At 43.0% G+C, this 19,410-nt stretch overlaps 1 protein-coding gene and 1 non-coding gene across 20 annotated transcripts in view; both read right to left on the reverse strand.

Moving 5' to 3' along the window:
* The window catches only part of KANK1 (KN motif and ankyrin repeat domains 1), a 203,834-nt gene that overhangs the window by 33,986 nt on the left and 150,438 nt on the right, over window positions 1-19,410 (reverse strand). The window contains exon 1 of one of the 19 annotated variants that reach the window (XM_021064495.1): window positions 18,414-19,186. The exons of 17 other annotated variants lie outside the window; for them this stretch is intronic. The gene's annotated coding sequence lies outside the window, so the exon portion shown is untranslated. Of the gene's footprint in view, window positions 1-10,931; window positions 14,869-18,413; window positions 19,187-19,410 lie in introns of those variants that run through there. One more of the 19 variants, XM_021064509.1, reaches the window with a different exon arrangement.
* Window positions 17,303-17,374, reverse strand: MIR9823 (microRNA 9823). The gene has a single exon (NR_128508.1). It is a non-coding gene; the product is annotated as a microRNA 9823 (primary transcript).

Here is a 19,410-nt window from a genome sequence, read left to right on the forward strand (position 1 = left end):
TAAGGATCCAGTGTTGCCACAAGCTGTGATGAAGACCACAGCTGCAGCTCTAATTCGACCCCACCCAGGAACTTCCATGTGCCACAGGTGTGGCCATACAAAGGAAAAAAAAAAAAGAAAAAAAAAATATATAAAGAAAAACATCTAAATATTCTGTAGACTGAAGTTGCTTATTCTATATTAGCATTTCTTACATAATGCTATTTCAGTGATTATCTTTATATTACATAATAGGTGATTTTAATGTTCTTCACATTTTTATAAATTTTACAATATGTAGACATTCATCTTTAAAAAATAGGATTACAGGAAGTCACTGTTTTGCAAGAAAAAAGAATGTACTGAAATAAACTCCAAGAAAGCTTATTTGACAGGGAGATGGATGAGGCAGCCATAACAACTATATGTTCCTCAGTATATGTTACCATGTTCCTCCACACGCATAGAACTCCCTATATTTAACTTGGCAAATATAAACACCATATCTTCCCAGCCTACTTTGCTTTTGTATAGCCATAAGCAGATATGTCATGCAGCAACCCCCTCCCTTAAAAGACAGGAATAGTTGTTTGACATCCTTTCTTGCTTGTTCCTTCCTCCATCCTGCTGCCTGGAATACAGATGTGATGACTGGAACACGAGCTGCTATCTTGGACTGTGGAATCACACTTAAGGATGGAGGAACAGATATTAGAAGGAACCTGGAACTCTAACAGCTTTGTGGATCAGAGAATTACACTATTCCTGGAAAGCCTACTTCTACATATCTGTGTAAATAAGAGAGAAACTTCTGTTTTGCTTAGCTAATGTTTATTTTGGGTCTCTGTTACTTGGAGCTCAACTGAATTCTAATAGATACACCACTCTTTTCCCAGTGTCGTCTTCTCCCCAACAAAAAATATTACGACCAGATCTTGCAAAGAAAAATGTTTAATGATAACAAGGACATGTTACATTAAAACCTTTTTATTACAAAAAAAGTTGATAAATTCGAGAATACTTAAGGAAGCATAAAAACAATAGTTAAAAAAATCTTTAAGTGTCTTATAAAGGAGACTCTTAACTGCCTAAAAGGCCTTTTTGGACTAAAGAGCTATGCCTGCTTATACAAAGCCAAAATCCACTGGTTATATCTGCAACTGGAATCTGGAAAGTAACAGCTCTCAATGAAATAGTCTGGAATCAGAGGGCTGTCCCTGGTGTTTACAAGAATTTTCTGAATGTCTGGAAATCCAGTGGTAGAGATTGTTCCTGGCACCACCTCTACCTTCATTATATAGCATTTATTGAAAGCTTAATTGGGTGCAGAAAATGGTCCTAGTCAGTGGAAAGAGTAGGAGGAAGAATTTATAAGAAATAAAATGAGGTACAGTCTAGCTATGAAATAAATGCCAAACACCCTAATCGTAACACTAATTTGGGTCAGCTACAAAAGCATATTATTGACAAGAATAATCTGATGGTATATGAATAAATGATCAAAAAAGGATGGAGTTAACCAGGAGATGAAGTTTGAAGACAAGGTAAGTGATCACAGAGTGAAATGGAAAGAGAGGTAGATGGTGGAGAAGAGTGAGGGCAGAGCCTGCTGGTGCAGCTCAAGGAAAGACAAGGTTAGGAGAAGGAGGATGACTGGGGACAGAAGAGGGCACCAGACTGGGTCCTGGAACAGAAGAATCTCGTCCACTTAGTCACTGACAGACTGCATGCAGGTCCTGTGCTTGTGGCTAAGAGGCTCAACAAGGATCATCTTGACAGCTGTGTGCAGATTAGACCGAGGTAGAGAAAGAGAGTAAATTTAAGGGGACAAGTTAAAATGTAATAAAACCCAAGTGTGACGTGAAGACCAAATTAAAAAATTATTCCTATATTTAATGTATATTTATAATCAATACTGATTTTTGAAAAACAATCTTATGGGAGTTCCCACTGTGGTTCAGCAGTAACAAACCCAAATAATATCCATGAGGTTGTGGGTTCAACCCCTGGCCCTGCTCAGTGGGTTAAGGCGCAGGCGTTGGCGTGAAGTGTGTGTGGTGATCACAGACACGGATCAGATCTGGCATTGCTGTGGCATAGGCCCGCAGGTGTAGTTTTGATTTGACCCACAGCCTGGGAACTTCCATATGCCATGGGTGTGGCCCAAAAAATAAAAATAAAAAACAATCTTACTAATACCTTCTCTTCCTCCCTGACCCCCTTTACTTACTATTTTCTAGATACCATACTAGGAGCTGGAGACGCATTGTGAACAAAGGAGACAAAGCTGCTGTTCCCACAACACTCACAGTCTATGGGGACAGGGGTGGGGAGTGAGTTGTGCATGGAACAATAAATAAAACGCAAGGCAGAAGTGAAGCAAAGAGGTAGAACTCCCAGAATTTATACCAGTGTTCAAGCTGAGGGGACAAGCTTCTAACAGTGGTCCACATGGCTTCACAGGTTGCTATCATCTCTGGGCCAACCTACTTCCTGAACATCAGGGGTCAGAGTCCCTCTTCCCTCTCCTCTTCTGCAACCAGGTTTGTACAGTTTGCAATTTGGGGTAACCAAACACCAAATGTGACAGCACTACTAGAGATAACCCAAGCCCAGACCAAATTCCCATGGGTTTGGGGAAAAGCTGAAATCAACAAAGTGACAGTGATTCTACTCTTTATTTGTATATTTGCAACATATAAAACAAGTGCTCTGTGGAGTTCCTGTGGTGGCTCAGTGGTAATTAACCCAACTAGGATCCATGAGAATGCAGGTTTGATTCCTGGCCTCTCTCCGTGGGCTAAGGATCCGGCATTGTCGTGAGCTGTGGTATAGGTCACAGACTCAGCTAGGATCCCAGGTTGCTGTGGCTATGCCTGTGGTGTAGGCCAGCAGCTACAGCTCTGGCTTGACCCTTAGCCTGGAAATTTCCATATGCTGTGGGTGCAGCCCTAAAAGGCAAAACGAAACAAAAAACAAATGCTCTGTGACAATGCTAGTGAACAATCTGAAATTTTCCTTATAATTTTGCTGCATTAACAAAGTGAAATGGAGATGTGGATATTTCAAAGACCATTTCATTTAGATTTATAAAATATTATATGGTTTTTAACTTTTCAAGGAAACAACTTGATGTCCCAATAATATTTGGTTTGGAGAAATAAAAAAAATTAATGTACTGGCCAGGAGATAGAAGATTAGATAGTAAGAAACTAGTCTGGGAATACTAACCTGCTAGTGTTGCTTCTCACCTGAGGGTGATTTTGCCCTCAGGGGATATTTGGCAAAGTCTGGGGACATTTTTGGTTATCATGACTAGAAGAAGGGGTGCTACTGGCATCTAGTGGGCAGAGGCCAGGGATGCTGCTCGGCATCCTACAATGCACACAGCACGGTCTCAGCTTCCCCAACAAAGAATTATCCAGTCTGAAATGTCAATACAGCTGGCCCTCTGTATCTGCAGACGCAGAACCCACAGATACAGAGGGTCAACTGTACTTATGTCATTTTATATAAGGGACTTGAGTATCCACGGATTTTGATATCCCTGGGGGTCCTGGAAGCAATGCCCCGTGGATACTGACGGCAGACTGTGGTATTCAGGTAGAGGCTACCTATGCTAAAGACAGTGAGCTAAGTAAAGCTACAGATATAACAACTGAGAATTTGGCCATGTAAGCTGTGGTCTTCAAGTCTTCTGATTCTCAGTAGGACCACAGCATCATGCATAAGTAACAGGTGATAAACATGCCACTTTTGAGTCAGAAAACACTAAATACCTTTCTACAACCCCTACCAGAGTGAGGCATTCTTTAATATGAGCAAAAAACACTGCAAGTTTCTGAAATAATGTGTCCTGGTGGACTTTTAAGTGGGCAAAATTTTGATATTATTACCCTATTAATTAGGATACAATGACCTCTTTGTTCTGGTTTTACTACTGCATACTCTAGGCCAATTACTGACTAATGGCGCCATGAAAAATAACTGTGCTCATGTGCCACGACTTCTACACATACTTCATGTGTTTCTCTTCACCAGATAGTCTACCTGACTATTGAAACTGAGAAACTCTGATTCCCATTACTGCACTGTCCCCTCTCATATGAAGCACGAAGATTTTGCTGGAAGAACTGAGGCAGACCCCAAGAAACACATAATTAAACACAGATTCCCATATTTAAAAGCGGCAGAGCACAAGAAGCATCCTGCTGTTAGAAGCAGTTTAAAAGAGTCAACATCAGCCATGGCTGACAGGCAGGGAAGAAAAGCAGTAGGATCAACTCAGAGATGAACTTCAGGAGAGATTAGTTCTCATGAAGTTAATTACTCAGAGTATGAAAGTGAGTTAGCAAATCAACTTTTCCCGGCATGGAGCAGGGGATGAAGAAGACAATCAAGTGGAACAGGTCCTTCTGAACAGGTTTGACAGGAAAGTTCTCCTGAAGACACTATGCATTAAGACTGAGACCCAAGGAGTGCCTATACCAAATCTACATGGGAAACCCATGTGTTAGAGAACACACCATCAAAAGGATAACTGTGTGTTTTCCAAGAATGTATAGGAGATGAGACTTTTCTCTCGCTCTTTCATTTACCAAAGAGTTATTTTTAAACCTGCTCTTTCCCCCTCCCAGCTAAGAAATCCATCCAATCATTCATTCAAAAGATGAGCAGCTCTGAGATGTTAAGGCCTGTTCTACAAGGCCTGGTTTGTGGAGTTTATACTACCCATCCAATTTCACCTAGACTTCTTTTCAGGTTGCAGCTGTTTTAAATAGCTACCCAAATACTTTGTGCAAATAAAATGACAACATGAAAGAAAGCAAAAGTCCATGCCAGAGGTTCATGGGAAATACCAGGACAACTGACACGTCATATGAAGCATAACTCAATTTTATAGGCTTGGTTTGTTTATGTGGCTAAGTTACAATACGGTGTTTCTCATATCCGAAACTCTTCGTAACACCTTTTGGCTTCTCTCCCTAAATCTTCAGATTTCCTCTCACAGCTGATTTTATCTCTGCTTTTTTAACGTCCCCAAAGACATCAGTCTACACACCACCCCTCTGCCTCCCACTGTCTCCCATCACTGATGCTTTTCATACTGGCCCCACATTCTAGGTCTTTCTGTTCCCACTCCCCAGAGAGGAAATGGTGACCTAGGGAAGGTGCAATTGTCAGACTGAAAGATGGATTTATTCTTTCATTCAGTAAGTATTTATTAGCAACATACCATGTGGCAAAAACTGCTGGGAGCAAAGCAAAATGGAAAGAGATCCTACCTGGGTAAAAACACTTGTGAACTACAGGAGACAAAGGAGGCATAAATAAATGACAACTGTGCTAAGTGCTGTGCGAATAAAATACAGGAGGTATACTAGGACAGAGCAGGGACCCCAGTTCGTAGGGCATGTCCTCGCAGGGTTCTGCATTTGAGGAGTCTAGTGGGACAGGTGTGTGTGTGTGTCTATGTGTATAGAGGAGGGTGTTTGGTGGGGAGACTGGGATGGGAGAAATTCTAGGCAGAAAAAAACAGGATAGGCAAAACCTGTCACTTTTAGGAGCTGAAAAGAACTTTAAGTGATAAAGAAAACCTAAAGTGAGGCAGAGAGGGGTCCAAGCCCCAGTCACACAAGCCCTGGGAATCAGGTTTGTGGTTCTCAAATGCATCAGCAAGCAGCTATTCAGGAGTTTAAACACGGGAGTGAAATGGTGAGATTTGCATCTCAGCAAGACTGTTCTGGCTGGATACCGGAGCATGTATTAACATTCTCTTCAGCGTCCTCCATTACGTTTTCCATGCATTGTTCTAGCCCCCCTCAAATTTTTCTTGTGGTACTGCACATTCCTTTGCATCGTGTGAGTTTTATTACCTCAGCTAGACAATAAGCACCAAAACAGTGCTAAAACCACCAGAACTTAGAGCCTGCTTGCATTTGGGGGCTGCCTGTGGCCTACATCTTCCCCTTAAACTGATCAGGAGGAAACTGAGAAGGCCACATCTCAGCTCCTCTGGGCTGAGGTAGAGACTGGGGGTTTTTGTACTCATCCTCTGGGGCTCTATCCATGACCTCATTCTGCAAAAAAAAAAAAAAAAAGAAAAGAAAAGAAAAGAAAAAAAAGGGAAAAAAAAAGGAAAATATTTTTCTTTAAACCAATGGATGACTCACTGCAGAGAAAAATGAAGGGATTTCCTTTGCAGAAGGTCATTAAAGTATGATAAATCTAATCTGGGAGGGACAGGTGTGGCATGAGTGAGGACAGGAAGAAAGAAGAGAGGAGATTTTAGAAGAGTGCCGATTCTGGTTTAGCAAGTTGAGACGCAGAGTGCAAACATGCTCCCTACTTGAAACTAGAATGGATATGGCAGGGACTGAAAATGTCTGTGAAACAAGGACAATGTTGACCCTGGCAGCTCAGCAAGTATCTGTGGACAAGAGAGGGAAAGACGGGTGGCGTGCCATTGCCAACCCTTAGTGCTCCCAGCCCCTATTTCTCTGCCCATGCTGACCAGGGCTGAGTCACCCAAGGGAAGACTAAATAAGGCAGGGATATGGTCTGGGAGAACATAAGCAACACACTCTGGAAATTCAAGACTTTGACCCATTACATGGTCTCTGACAAGCTGAATTTCAGATGGGCATGCCTCTCGTCACCTGAGTGTTTCTGTCCGTCTGCCTGACAAAAATCTTGCTCAGGTGACCCCTATTGCCTAAGGTGCATACAACATCTAGAACTCAGATACTAGGTACTACCTACAAGTTATTCACCTAAGTTGTCAGCACATATTAGATTAGCTATTTAAGAACAGGGTGAGGGGTCTATGTGGCTCAAAAACTCTCTTCTGGGTTCCACTGTCCAAACCTAGGATAACTTAGGGCATCAAAATAATATGATTAATGTTACTAGCAGATTAAAATCTACTGAATAAAATCAGGTATTTGTGAGTCTACAATGCTATAAGAAATATACAGGAGAATGGATATATGTATATGTATAACATTTACTTTTCTGTACACCTGAAACTAACACAATTTTGTAAGTAAAGTATACTCCAATAAAATTAAAAAAAAAGAAATACAGGAGAGTATCAATTTTTATTTCAATAAAGAAAGAAAGAATTATGGATCTAGAAAATCATCATTTAACAACTATCATAACAGTAGTTGATTCAGGCAGGAATCATCAATGGATGCTAAGCCTAGTGTGCAGAGACTTCCTACTAAAGAACAGGAAGAGTGTTCTTTAGTAGGTGTGTCATCAGAATACCTCCCACCAAATACTTATCAGTCACAAAGATAAAAATGGTGATGCTGCAGTGCAGAAAGCTGACCAAGAACTGTGGGGACCAGGTGGTCAAGGCTACCATCAAATGCCCCTGAGGTCATGCCCTGAGAAGAGCACGGAATTATCTATGTGGGGTTTCTGCCTAGAAGGCTTGGCCTGAATCTGAGAATGTCAATTGATCCTACCTGAAAGATATCCTACAGAATGATGGGTCCCTCTTTTTAAAACTATTAATGTAATCAAAGAAAGGAAAGGCTGAGAACTGTTCCAGATTGAAGGAGACCAAAGACACATGACAAATGCGTGTCTCCACACACACACACACGCACACACTCATGCAGAAAGAGACAGAGCAACTATGGTAAAATATTAACCCCTGGGGAATCTAAAGCAGGAATGAAAGTTCTTTTGTAAATTATTCTACATTTAAAATTACTGGGATTCCCGTCATGGCTCAGTGGTTAACGAATCCATCTAGGAACCATGACGTTGTGAGAGTTCAATCCCTGGCCTTGCTCAGTGGGTTAAGGATCCGGCATTGCCGTGAACTATGGTGTAGGTCACAGATGTGGCTCAGATCCTGCGGTGCTGTGGCTCTGGCATAGGCTAGCGGCTAGAGCTCCGATTAGACCCCTAGCCTGGGAACCTCCATATGTTGCGAGTACGGCCCTGAAAAAAAGACAAAAAGACAAAAATAAAAAAATAAAAAATAAAACAAATTAAAAAATAAGGTTATTTCAAAATACATTATATAGATATAGATGATAATAACACTCCTTTACATGAGCCACCAGTGTCTCTGGGGTATATGAGAGCAGTCAGCCAGTCACCAGGGAGCACAGCCAACACTCCACTGTTGCTCCTATGCAAATAAAGTGGCCTGCTTTTTATCAGGGGTAATGTCTCTGCTCTCCAATATGACATATTCTTTGAGGAATTTTACATTTGTTTGAAGTATCCCTGGAAACCTGTAGAACTTCTCAGTTATTAATCTTGCATGTTGGTTGCCAGGAGCCCCATTATAGAAAATAAAGTCCAGAAGTTCCTTTCTGTGGCATTAAAAGTCTTCAACAATTTTAGGCGTTCCTGTCATGGCTCAGTGGTTGACAAACCCAACTAGTATCCATGAGGATGTGGGTTTGATCCCTGGCCTTGCTCAGTGGGTTAAGGATCTGGCGTTGCTGTGACTGTGGTGTAGGCTGGCAGCTACAGCTCCGAATGGACTCCTAGCCTGGGAACCTCCATATGCCATGCCTCGGGTTTGGCCCTAAAGAATGACACAAGAAAAAAAAAATCAAACTTAAGTTTGCTAAATTCTTGAGATTTTGGCATCTGCTGGATGAGGATGATGCTGGCCAGGCTGGCAAGGGACATACAGGGGTATGTGTGTGTACCCTGGGGCTCAGGTGAGTCGAGTACAGGTGCTGGTTCTGTGTACAAGAAGCCCTAGTCCGGTATCAGTTATGCATAGGAAGGAGGTAAAATAGAACAAAAGCAAAAGCAGAGAGACATCCCCAATCTTTAAAAGTATATTACGACCAAGTTAAAATATATCCTTCTCACAATGAGAGGACAAAGGTGGGCACTGATCAGTCTGAACAATCTCATCCTTCTACCTCTACTGAAGTGCATGAGTGGAGCTTTCTTTTTTTCTTTTTATGGCTGCACCTGCAGCATATGACAGTTCCCAGGCTATGGATCGAGTCAAAGCTACAGCTGCAGGCCTATGCCACGGTCACAGCAACGTGGGATCCAAGCCATGTCTCTGACCTACACCACTGCTCACGACAACAGCGGATCCTTAACCCACAGAGCCAGGGCAGGGATCAAACCCACATCCTCATGAATATTAGTCAGGTTTGTAACCCGCTGAACAACAACAGAATTCCCAAGAGTGGAGCTTTCTTTAACATACTGTGCAGAGACGTGTGCTTTAGAGCCACTGAATGCATTTCCATGCAGCCATCCAGAATGGTTTGCCTAAACTGGGGGGACAGTGTAACTTTCTCTAAAACAAGTACAGCAACCATAAATATTTCCTACTTCACAGTCATGCAACAGGCAGCAAGGGTCTAGAATCACACACCCAGAGACAAGGTTTGTACACATAAAATGAGGGGGTTGGTGGCACTCGATGATTTCCAAAGAGTGTATCCAGACTATGACTCTTCCACTACATTTCACACAAAATTTCATAACATCACATGCTATGTGATCAGTGAAGAAACAAATTAATTGGAGGAGCTGTCAGATCAGATGAGCTCCAGCAGACAGAACCTGGGCCTTGCTTTCTCTGCCCACTCCATGTGGCAGCACGTTCCAGCTTCATCATAACAAATGGCACAAACGAACATCCCCAAATGCAGCCTCCCTCTACGATACATCAGTCCCACCCTGGGCAGGTCTTAGGTGTCCGGAAGCCAAGCTTCGGGAGAGCGGTGAGAGAGGAGGCAGTGGAAAGGGCTGCAGTTCCTGGGAGTGGAATGGGCGATGTCTTAATAAAGGCCACACTGTAGTAAGGAGACATGTGACATTACAGAGGCCCGGGGATCACACAGTGACCCTCTTCTCCAGCCCTCAGTGTCAACTGTAAGATGCAGCGACTCTACCCGAAATCTGTCTTATAACAGTCAAGACCCCACGGGCAGTTCAGCACTGGCTCTCACCAACCTCGGTGTTGCCGCTTTCTAATGTCCCGTCTAATTTTTTTTGTTTGTTTTTTTGTTTTTGTCTTTTTGCTATTTCTTTGGGCCGCTCCCGCGGCATATGGAGGTTCCCAGGCTAGGGGTCGAATCGGAGCTGTAGCCACCGGCCTACACCAGAGCCACAGCAACGCGGGATCCGAGCCTCGTCTGCAACCTACACCACAGCTCACGGCAACGCCGGATCGTTAACCCACTGAGCAAGGGCAACCTCATGGTTCCTAGTCGGATTCGTTAACCACTGCACCACGATGGGAACTCCCCCTGTCCCGTCTAATTTAAAGACTGAATGCTGAACGAGAGCCTAAATGTGTCAGGCATGCACAGAAGGGAACTAGCTCGGGGACTAAATGCTGTTTTCCAAACCTTCCTCAAAAAATAACAGTTGCTCTAAGTGTGCATAGGAAATATGCCAGTTCAAAGGGTTATTTTGTGAAAAGCAGAGAAGTAGCATAAGCTAGGACTTTGGGACAGAAAGGGCTCTTCTAACAAAACATTACAGGATTTTTTTCTTTTGGGTGAGGGTGGGGGGCTATAGTAATCGTATGAATCCCAGGCCTGATTTTGCTTTACAGTATTTACTTAAGAAAAAGAAACTGGCTTTTAGGCACACTGAGCAGCTCCCCAGTTAGAAAAACAGAGCTGCAAACAAATGACCAAAAATGGATTTACCAACAAGAAAGGAGATTCTGGGATTTAAGAGAGCCATAAACTCGAAAACTCAAACTTTAGCATATACATACAACCTCTCGCTCCCTCGACAATGACGTCTTTATGCTAGAGTCACAACTAAAGCTGAAACTGTCACTGAACCAAAAATCCAGGACTGAGTTATTCTTTCCAGCCTGTAAGAAAAGCAAATATTTTTCATAACATACAGAGCTTGAGTTTATATTTCGCCACCCCCACCCAAACGTCACACTCTCATCTATTTTTCTTTTTTTGGGCTTTCTTACTTACCCACCCAGAAACAAAATAACTGTGATTTTCAGCGAGCAGGAAGCCAAGTCTCGGCCCGCTTCCCGCAGCATTAAAGGGCCTGCACACATTCGCAGGCAAAGAGCCCAGGAGCTGCTGCAGAGCATTTATTTATACCCATTTGGAATTTCCTGACCAACTAACGGCCTGCTGGCCACAGGAGTTTAATTCCAGGACTCTTGGCGGGGTCAATGAGACAGCAAAAACTACGGAGAATGAAACTGCTAGAAAGGATCTTAACACGGAGGTGAAGACAGACCTCCCCTAGACCCAGTTTCTCAAACAATCTATGCCCAGATTTCTTAGACACATGAAATGCTAACCTAGAAATGCAGCTGTAAACCTGCTAATTCTAGGAAGAACACAGAGAGGGAGCAAATGTTTCCTTATTCTTCCTGCTGACTTCTTTGCTCCCCCAAACCCTCCACTGCTGGCTGAGAAAAGCTCCCTGTTACACTCTGAGCCATAGCACAGGGATGACCTACGAAGGAAATGATTCAGTGTTATGCTGGGCCAGAGGCGAGTGATTCCTTTTCTTGGTTTCTTCTTATTTACTGCAACATGTAATTTGAAGGCTAAAAACACTCCCATTTGTAAACCACAGACCCAAACCTTTTTTTTTTTCCTTCTTCCCAGAGTTCCTTAAACATTTTATCCCAAGTAGATCATGTGACTTTCAAAAACACAGAATTAGCTCCCAAACAAGTGCATTCTGTTTTAGAGGGATAACATCTTTGAGCAACTTTATGCTTCTATTTTAAAAATTTAGTAACAATGATATGTCCCTCTAATGGTTTTAATTTTTCACCTAAAACAAGAGGAGGAAAAAAAGGTTCTGTAAAACCTGTTCTTCTCCTGTGGGGAATATATTGGGTAGATGTGACTGACTCCAGTGGAACAAGATTTATTGAATTCTTATCTACAGGGCAAACAAGCAAAGCCAGTTTTAAACAGTAAAATGGAGATTAACAAAGATTAGGGATAACTTTAAATGGCCTGCTTTGTAAAATTTCAAACAAGGGACAGCTACATGGAAAGCAGCAGCGTTTCCTAAGAATCCCCTGGTTTTGTAGAGTCTGACTAGTTCGCCTTAGTGCTGGCATATGCCCTGCCTCGCTCCACTTACCTTTTCATTTTGTCCTCTACTCTACACCGCTGAATGCTTTAGAAGGAACTATCTTTGAAACAGACATTTTCCTATGTGAAGCTACATGATTAAATTGTCAAGACAATGTGGAATTCTTTGGGGCTTGTTTTATACCAAAGAAATAAACTGCTTTTTTTTTTTTTTTTTTTTTTTTTTTTAGGGCTGCACCCACGGCATATGGAAATTCCCAGGCTAGGGGTCTAACTGGAGCTATAGCTGCTGGCCTACACCACAGCCACAGCAATGTGGGATCTGAGCTGCATCTTTGACCTAAGCTACAGCTCACAGAAACACTGGATCCCAGGGATTGAACCTGCAACTTCATGGTTCCTAGTCAGATTCATTTCTGCTGTACCACAAAGGGAACTCCATAAATAAACTGATTCAAAGGGAAGTAACAAACTAATCTGAAGTGCCAAAAACTTCACTTTCTCAAGTGAGATACAGAGTTTGAAAAATTCCAAATAATTTACTCACTACCACCTACATTAGATAAGAGATCTGAGTTAGAATGTTTTTTCCCTTGTTTGGGGATTAAAAAAAAAACCTTTATGGAGATATTTAGGTACCATAAAATATACTCATTTTAAGTGTACAGTTTTAATGTCTACAGCTGTGCATCCACAATCCACTTTTAGAAAACATCCATCATTCTAAAAATTCCATTGAGCTTCTTTTATCATTTGCTTTCAAGGGAGAAATTCTTTTCTCTGTATATTCAAAAAAATTCTGGTTATTATTTAGCCCTATTATGATATTGCGAACCAAATATCAATATCAAAAGACTTGTTCTTAATGATTAAAGTGAGGAAAGCATATGAATGTAGTGTTCCTTAATCCTGATAAAAAGTACAACAAATATATTTTATAAAATTGTGTTCTGGTAAGACTATATAGCTTATTCTGTAAAGCAGTTGAAGGTATTTTTTTTTTTTTTTTTTTGATTTTTAGGGCCGTACCCGCAGCATATGGAGGATCCCAGGCTAGGAGTCAAATTGGAGCTACAACTGCCAGCCTATGCCACAGCCACAGCAACGCAGGATCCGAGCCATGTCTGCAACTTACAACACAGGTCACAGCAACGCCAGATCCTTAACCCACTGAGCAAGGCCAGGGATTGAACCTGCAACCTCACAGTTCCTAGTCGGATTCGTTTCTGCTGTGACACGACGGGAACTCCGGTAATTCTTTTTTACGTGTGCTTCTATGAAGGCAAGATCTTAAAGGAAAAATCATTTACTCAAATAAATTTCTAGTCCTTTATCAAGGATGACAAGGGTTGGGATGAGAGAAGAAGTAAAAACAGGAGCTCCTTCTGCCTGTAAAGTGTCAGTCACAAAGGTTCCCACTGGGAGGAGAAAGACACCTGTCTGCCTTTACTCTTCATTAATTTATATCAAAATCTACTGCCAAATGAGATCTGGGAGGATGAAGATGTACTCAAGGCTTTTCCTCTGATAGGTGGGGAGTAGATAGGAAAGGTGACTCCCCATGAGAAGAGAAATGGTCTGGAAACAAAGGCTTCTGTGACACCAGGCTGGTGGACAGTGCATCATGGTCCTTCTCTCTAGGACAGGGGCTGCAGGACTTTGAGACTGCAACCAAGCTATCTGAACCCACAATTCTCCTGATGCTTACGCAACAGGGTAACTCCATCAAGACGCTTTCCTCAGCTGGCCTAAACCCTAGTCTAGAAATTAAAGTTTTATAAAGTGGTTAAATGATGTAGTGAGTGGTAACAGTGAATTACATTATGGACTTCTTAAGGTGCATATTTCCTGACATACCCTGAATTTACCTTCCTTTCCCAGTGTGCCCCTCTTCTCCTTGTACCAATTTCTTTACACCCTTCCAGTCTCAAAGATACAGCACAGTCACATCTGAGTTATCAGTCTCACAATGGCCTCCTTGCCTCCATCTCTCCCTACTATCCACTGCACACCATTCTTTGGGACTGTCCTGTTCCGAGCGCTTCATGCATTTAATCTTCAAAACAACCCTGTGAGGTACATATGATTACTGGACTTTAGGGATGAAGCTTATGTCATCTATGCTGCTGCTGCTCTACTGCTATTGCTTTCAACAGCTATGTTAATACTACACAGCAATGGAAAACTGCTCACCAGGTATATTCTTCCAGGTAGCCCTTAAAGCTCAAAGAAAGGTGGGGAGGGGAAGGGAGCTGACATTTCTCAACGATGGGGAGGAGAAAGAGCATGCTACTTCAGTGCTTTTGCTTCCACCATTTCTTCTCCTCTGGTGCCCCCGCTCAACCTTTGCAGACAAAATTGTTCCAGTCTGCAAGGACCAGATAAAATAACAGTTCTGTCGGAAGCTGCCCCTTATCCTTCCTCTGGGCACCTCTTCCATCCAGGCTCTCAGTGCAGCGTGTCTCCCCTCTGTCTGATTTTTGCACATATCTAACATCCCTACAAACTTAGAGGAGCCCTGTCCTCTTCACCTCAACTAGCCCTGTGCCCCTAGCCCCACAGGTGCTCAGGGCCCATTCACTCATTGTGATTCCCTCCAGAGGAGCCACACTCCAAGTGTTTGTTTCCCTTTCAAGAGCTTTATGAAAATGTCAAGGACTCTGAGCCCATGCCCTCATTTTACAGCTGAGGCAGGACTGGACCAGAGGGGTGGTGGTGCTACCATCACCTTTGCCATTCAAGGGGAAGATGCCAAGGCTGGGACCTGCCAGATCAGCATCCCCATGCCACAACGTCCCCACCCTGCTGCACAATCACACCACCTAGGGCTCTTTCCGAAAATGCTGAGTCACCCCCCTCCATTCCAACCCCAGTGAGTCAGAATCTCCTGGGGTGGGGACAGGGACATCAGCATTTTTCAAAGCTTCTCAGGTGAGTTTATGCCACATCCAGGGATGAGAACCTCAGCTCCAAACCAAGCAAAATCTGCAACTCTAAGGGTGTTCTTCATTTTGGTTTAAAGGAAACTGACAGCCAAACTGGGGAAGCCCCTTAGGCAGTTCAAGAGCGGCCTCAAGGTGTTGATCTTAAGTTCAAAAACCTTTAGAGTTCAGGTTAATAATGGAAAAGAAGGGGTTCAGAGGGATTTTGGGGAGACCAGAAGGCACTTGTCCTCTCCAGCTGATCCAGATCCCCAGTGATCCAGATCTTCTGACTTTCTGAGAGAAGCTGAAGAAATTAGTATTTTCTGTATGAAATTACCTAATGTAAAAAGCTCGGCAATTAATTCAAATTAAAACAAAACCTTGGGTGGTTGGTCAGTCAAAGAAAACTGACACACTCTCAAGACTCAGTATGACACCAAGCTAGGACTTCATGGTATTTGGGATCCAGTTTCTTTCCTGTTTCTATCCTTTTCCCATTTTCCAGGTGGCTAACTCCCCCCCTCCCCATTTAAAATTGCTAGAATCCTTGTTGAAACAAATTGAAGACAAAGACAACAGCCAAAACAATAGCCTAGGATCCCTACTGCCATTTCTCTCACAGGTAATCTTAATGTGCAAAAACCCTACCAGTATGTCTTCATCTTAAAAAGAGACAGGTGGAGGAGTTCCCACGGTGTCTCAGCGATGAGGAACCTGACTGGGATCTATGAGGATGTGGGTTTGATCCCTGGCCTCATTCAGTGGGTTACACCACAGCTCACAGAGTTGCCATGAGCTGTGGTGCAGGTGGCAGACACGGCTCAGATCTTGCACTGCTATGTCTGTGGCATAGGCCCACAGCTGCAGCTCCAATTCAACCCCTAGGCTGGGAATTTCCATATGCCTGGTGTGGCCCCTTAAAAAAGAGAGAGAGAGAGAGACAGGTTGAAAGCAGGTTGGTCTGCTCATGGAGGGTATGCTCTATTCTGCTGTGTTTTGAGACTTCCCCTCAACCCCTAAAGGATTCAAATACCTCTTCATGCTAGGTTACCAATCCTTTCCTCTCAGACTTGTGATGGAAGGTGACACCAAAAGCTGGGTGTCTAAGAACTGCAGGGAGAGAGAAAAATGGGTGCAATTCCTGTGCTCACCACCAGGGCTCCTTCTCCATCCACCTCCCTCACAGTCCTAAGGGATGACAGGACTGGAAGGGGATTACAAGGACAGGACAGGTTGGGCAAGGGCTTACAGCTCTTTCTCATCATGTTAGGTGTGGACAGCATTGGGTGCTGGAAGGTGACTCCACCTTTACCTCCTTGGATTAGGAAGATCTGCACCTAAAACTTAATACTAGGGGAGACTGTCCAAGGAGAGGCCACAACATGAAATTTCAGGGCGTGCCTCAGCGGGGGTGTGAGATTCCAGTTGGGAGCATGAAATTAGGAAGAGGAGGCTAATGAAGGATGAGCCTAAGTTAAAAGGCCAGAAAGAACCCTCTTTCTTTGTTAAATCTTACTCAACAAAGTGCATTTCCCCAAACACATTTAAGGCTCCCTCCCATTAAGGAGTCACAGTGAATTTCTACACATCGGGCTTTCCTTATGGTCTGGGTTTTCTCACGATTATTACACTAGAGACTTTCTCACAATATATTTTCATCTGACATTTGAAATCAACACTTTAAAAAGCCAAATGACAGAATGAATTGCGGCAGGAAACAAAGGGAATTAAAACTTTAAATGAGATTACCACTGAGACCATAAAGGCTGTATGTGATGACACAAGAAAGAGTTTATTTTCTCCCATCTGAAAGGGGTGACAGATCTGTAGAGACATCCCCCCAAAAAAACTGTGGGAGAGAGGGAAGGTAGACCAACAACCATGCTCCTGCATTGGAGGGCATCAGCTTGGGTTCTCATCCAGTTTCCACCAGTTCACCAAACCAGATAAAAAGCATGGGACCTGATTGGAGCTCCACCTCCTCTCTCTGCTTGGGTTGTTAATAAGCAGAGAAGTGAGCAAAGAGGCCATGGGAGCTAGAAAGTACTTTCCAAAAGGCTTCTGACAATACTTCTCCCTGGCTAACCACAATGTACCTGGTCTCCTCTCTCCAGAACCTAGGACGTTTAACAGACAATACCATTTTAAGCCTACCTTAAAGACAGAGAAAAAACAGATACTACAACTTGGTTGTGAGATAAGAGGAAAAAGAAAGCAAGTGAGTGTGTGTGACAGAGTGAAAGCTACCTCTTCATGTAGGGAAAATATCCAGGTGAACAGGCTGGGAAAAAAATTGCCAAGGGTATGACAACTTAAGATTAGCCCCTGGCAGGGCTCAATTCAACCCCACAGATTCCTAAGCAGGTACTGTCCCAGTATCTTGCTCTGTATCAGATGCCCGACGTTCTGGTAGCACCAAGGAGATGTGCTATAAACATTTGTTCATTGAACAGTGAGTCTGTTGGTTATGCTGGATACTACACAAGCCACGATGGGCATACCAAGATGAAGATGACATGAATCCTGTCTCTTTACACCTCAGAGCTTAACAGATTAGTGTGACACACAGCCACAACTCTTACATGAAAGCAAGTGAGAGCAACTATTTAACAGAATACAAAGCTCTCTGGAAGAAGGGGCAAATTCCCATTGGCAGTACCTAAGAACACTGGTTGAAAGACATAAGAGAGGAAGCAGGACTTGCTGCATAAGAAGGGCTCATATAAACAGATATGGGAAAGACATCAGGTCAAGAGAACAGTACTTTGGGCAGAGCCACTAAGAGGGGATGGGGCGGGTAGAACTAGGGAGCAGGAGCTGGGGTGGTGGAGAAGCCCCCCAATTCTTTCACAACTCTTGGGACAGAGCTGATCTCTTACTACCTGGAGCCACGGAGGGCTGGCAAGGCCAACTATGATTTTAGCAAGCATCACAACTGAAAAAATAGAAATAGATTGTGATTTCTGTCAAAATAAGGCCAAAAACAAAAGCTCAGAGTAAAAAGCAGAAAATAGAGATTAAAGTTAGTGAAAGCTAAAATGTTTGGAGAGACAGAAAACATAACAAAAGTACAGAAAGCTCAATGATCTTTAATCTGGCCAGCCTTCCTCAGCAAAACAAAAATTACCAAGTAATGACAATAAGGCAAAAACAGACCAAATTCAACAGAACCTCAGGTTTAGTCCTTACATAAAGAAGGGAAACAGCTGCCCTGCTACCAAATAAATTTTTATTTTGCCCTTTAAAAGTGAGGTACTGAATGAATGAACTCACTGAATTGCATTATTCCCGAATTTTGTATGGTTCCTTCTGATAGTCTGAAAGCCACACCCTGATTTAAATTCACCACTATTTGGAAAGCCTACTTTTTTTTTTTTTTTTTTAATCATCAAAGTGTCCAGAGGAGAGAAAACCAAATGAAAATGCCCCGGAAGAAAAGCCCCCAGCTCTAAACCCCCTTTACCTTTCTGGAAGCTTTCCTGTCTTAGGGTTCTTCATTTAAAACTGGTATCTTGAGGAGGTATTAGTTTCATCAGCTGTTTTCTAGAGCCCACATAACGTCCCAGCACCCCCTTCAGAAAATCCACAGGTCCTTGGATGTGTGTGTGAGACGCATGGGCGTGTAGAAGGCAAAGCTCGGGGTCTGCTGGGATTCCTTACAGGACAGGCTGACAGGTAACCAACCACACAGCTTCTGCTATGATTTGACCATTTCCCCTCACACCGCCAAACAGCTGTCCCCGCGGCAGATCTGAAAGCCGTGTAAAGCGTGGTGCTAATGGAAAAATTGGGTGGCAAAGGGCTTCAGTGTTTTGCAATTTTTTCCTGTAAGCTGCATTGTTAGAATGGTTTAACATGCAAACCATTCCCTCCCTCCCCTTCTGGCCTCCAGACTTCCAGGTCTCCACCCTGCTGTGCTATAAAAATCAGTACATCATCGGGCTGACTCACCACCTGAAGAGGTGGAGTACTAGCTAGGGGACTTGCAGCATTAAGCCAGCAGGTACTTCTGCCTCCTCTGCCAGGACATGGGAAGAAAAATAAGTTTTTGTCCTCCCAGTTGGAGGGAACATGCCAAATGGGCTGCCTCAGAAAACATCTCCTGCTTTGAATAAAGCAAGCCAGTCCATCAATGTGAAATACTATGGAAAAGGTAATAAACCAGCCATCCCTTGATGGGTATAGTGACTTAGATGAGGGGGAATACTGGGAACAGAGGAAGAGTGAACTTTTTTCTGTTCTTTTTTTTTTTTTTTTTTTTTTTTAGTTAGAAGAAAGTAGGAAATGATGTACATGACGAATGTTTTAAAGCTATTACACAGTTGAGCTTATGAATTATTAGAAATATCATCTCTCTCTCCATCTTTTCTATTTCTTTTTTTTTTTTTTTCCTTCTTCTTAGGTCCATACTCATGGCACACGGAGGTTCCCAGGCTAGGGGTCAAATCAGAGCTACAGCT

Source organism: Sus scrofa, chromosome 1, assembly GCF_000003025.6.
Source record: "Sus scrofa isolate TJ Tabasco breed Duroc chromosome 1, Sscrofa11.1, whole genome shotgun sequence".
Taxonomy (NCBI): domain Eukaryota; kingdom Metazoa; phylum Chordata; class Mammalia; order Artiodactyla; family Suidae; genus Sus; species Sus scrofa.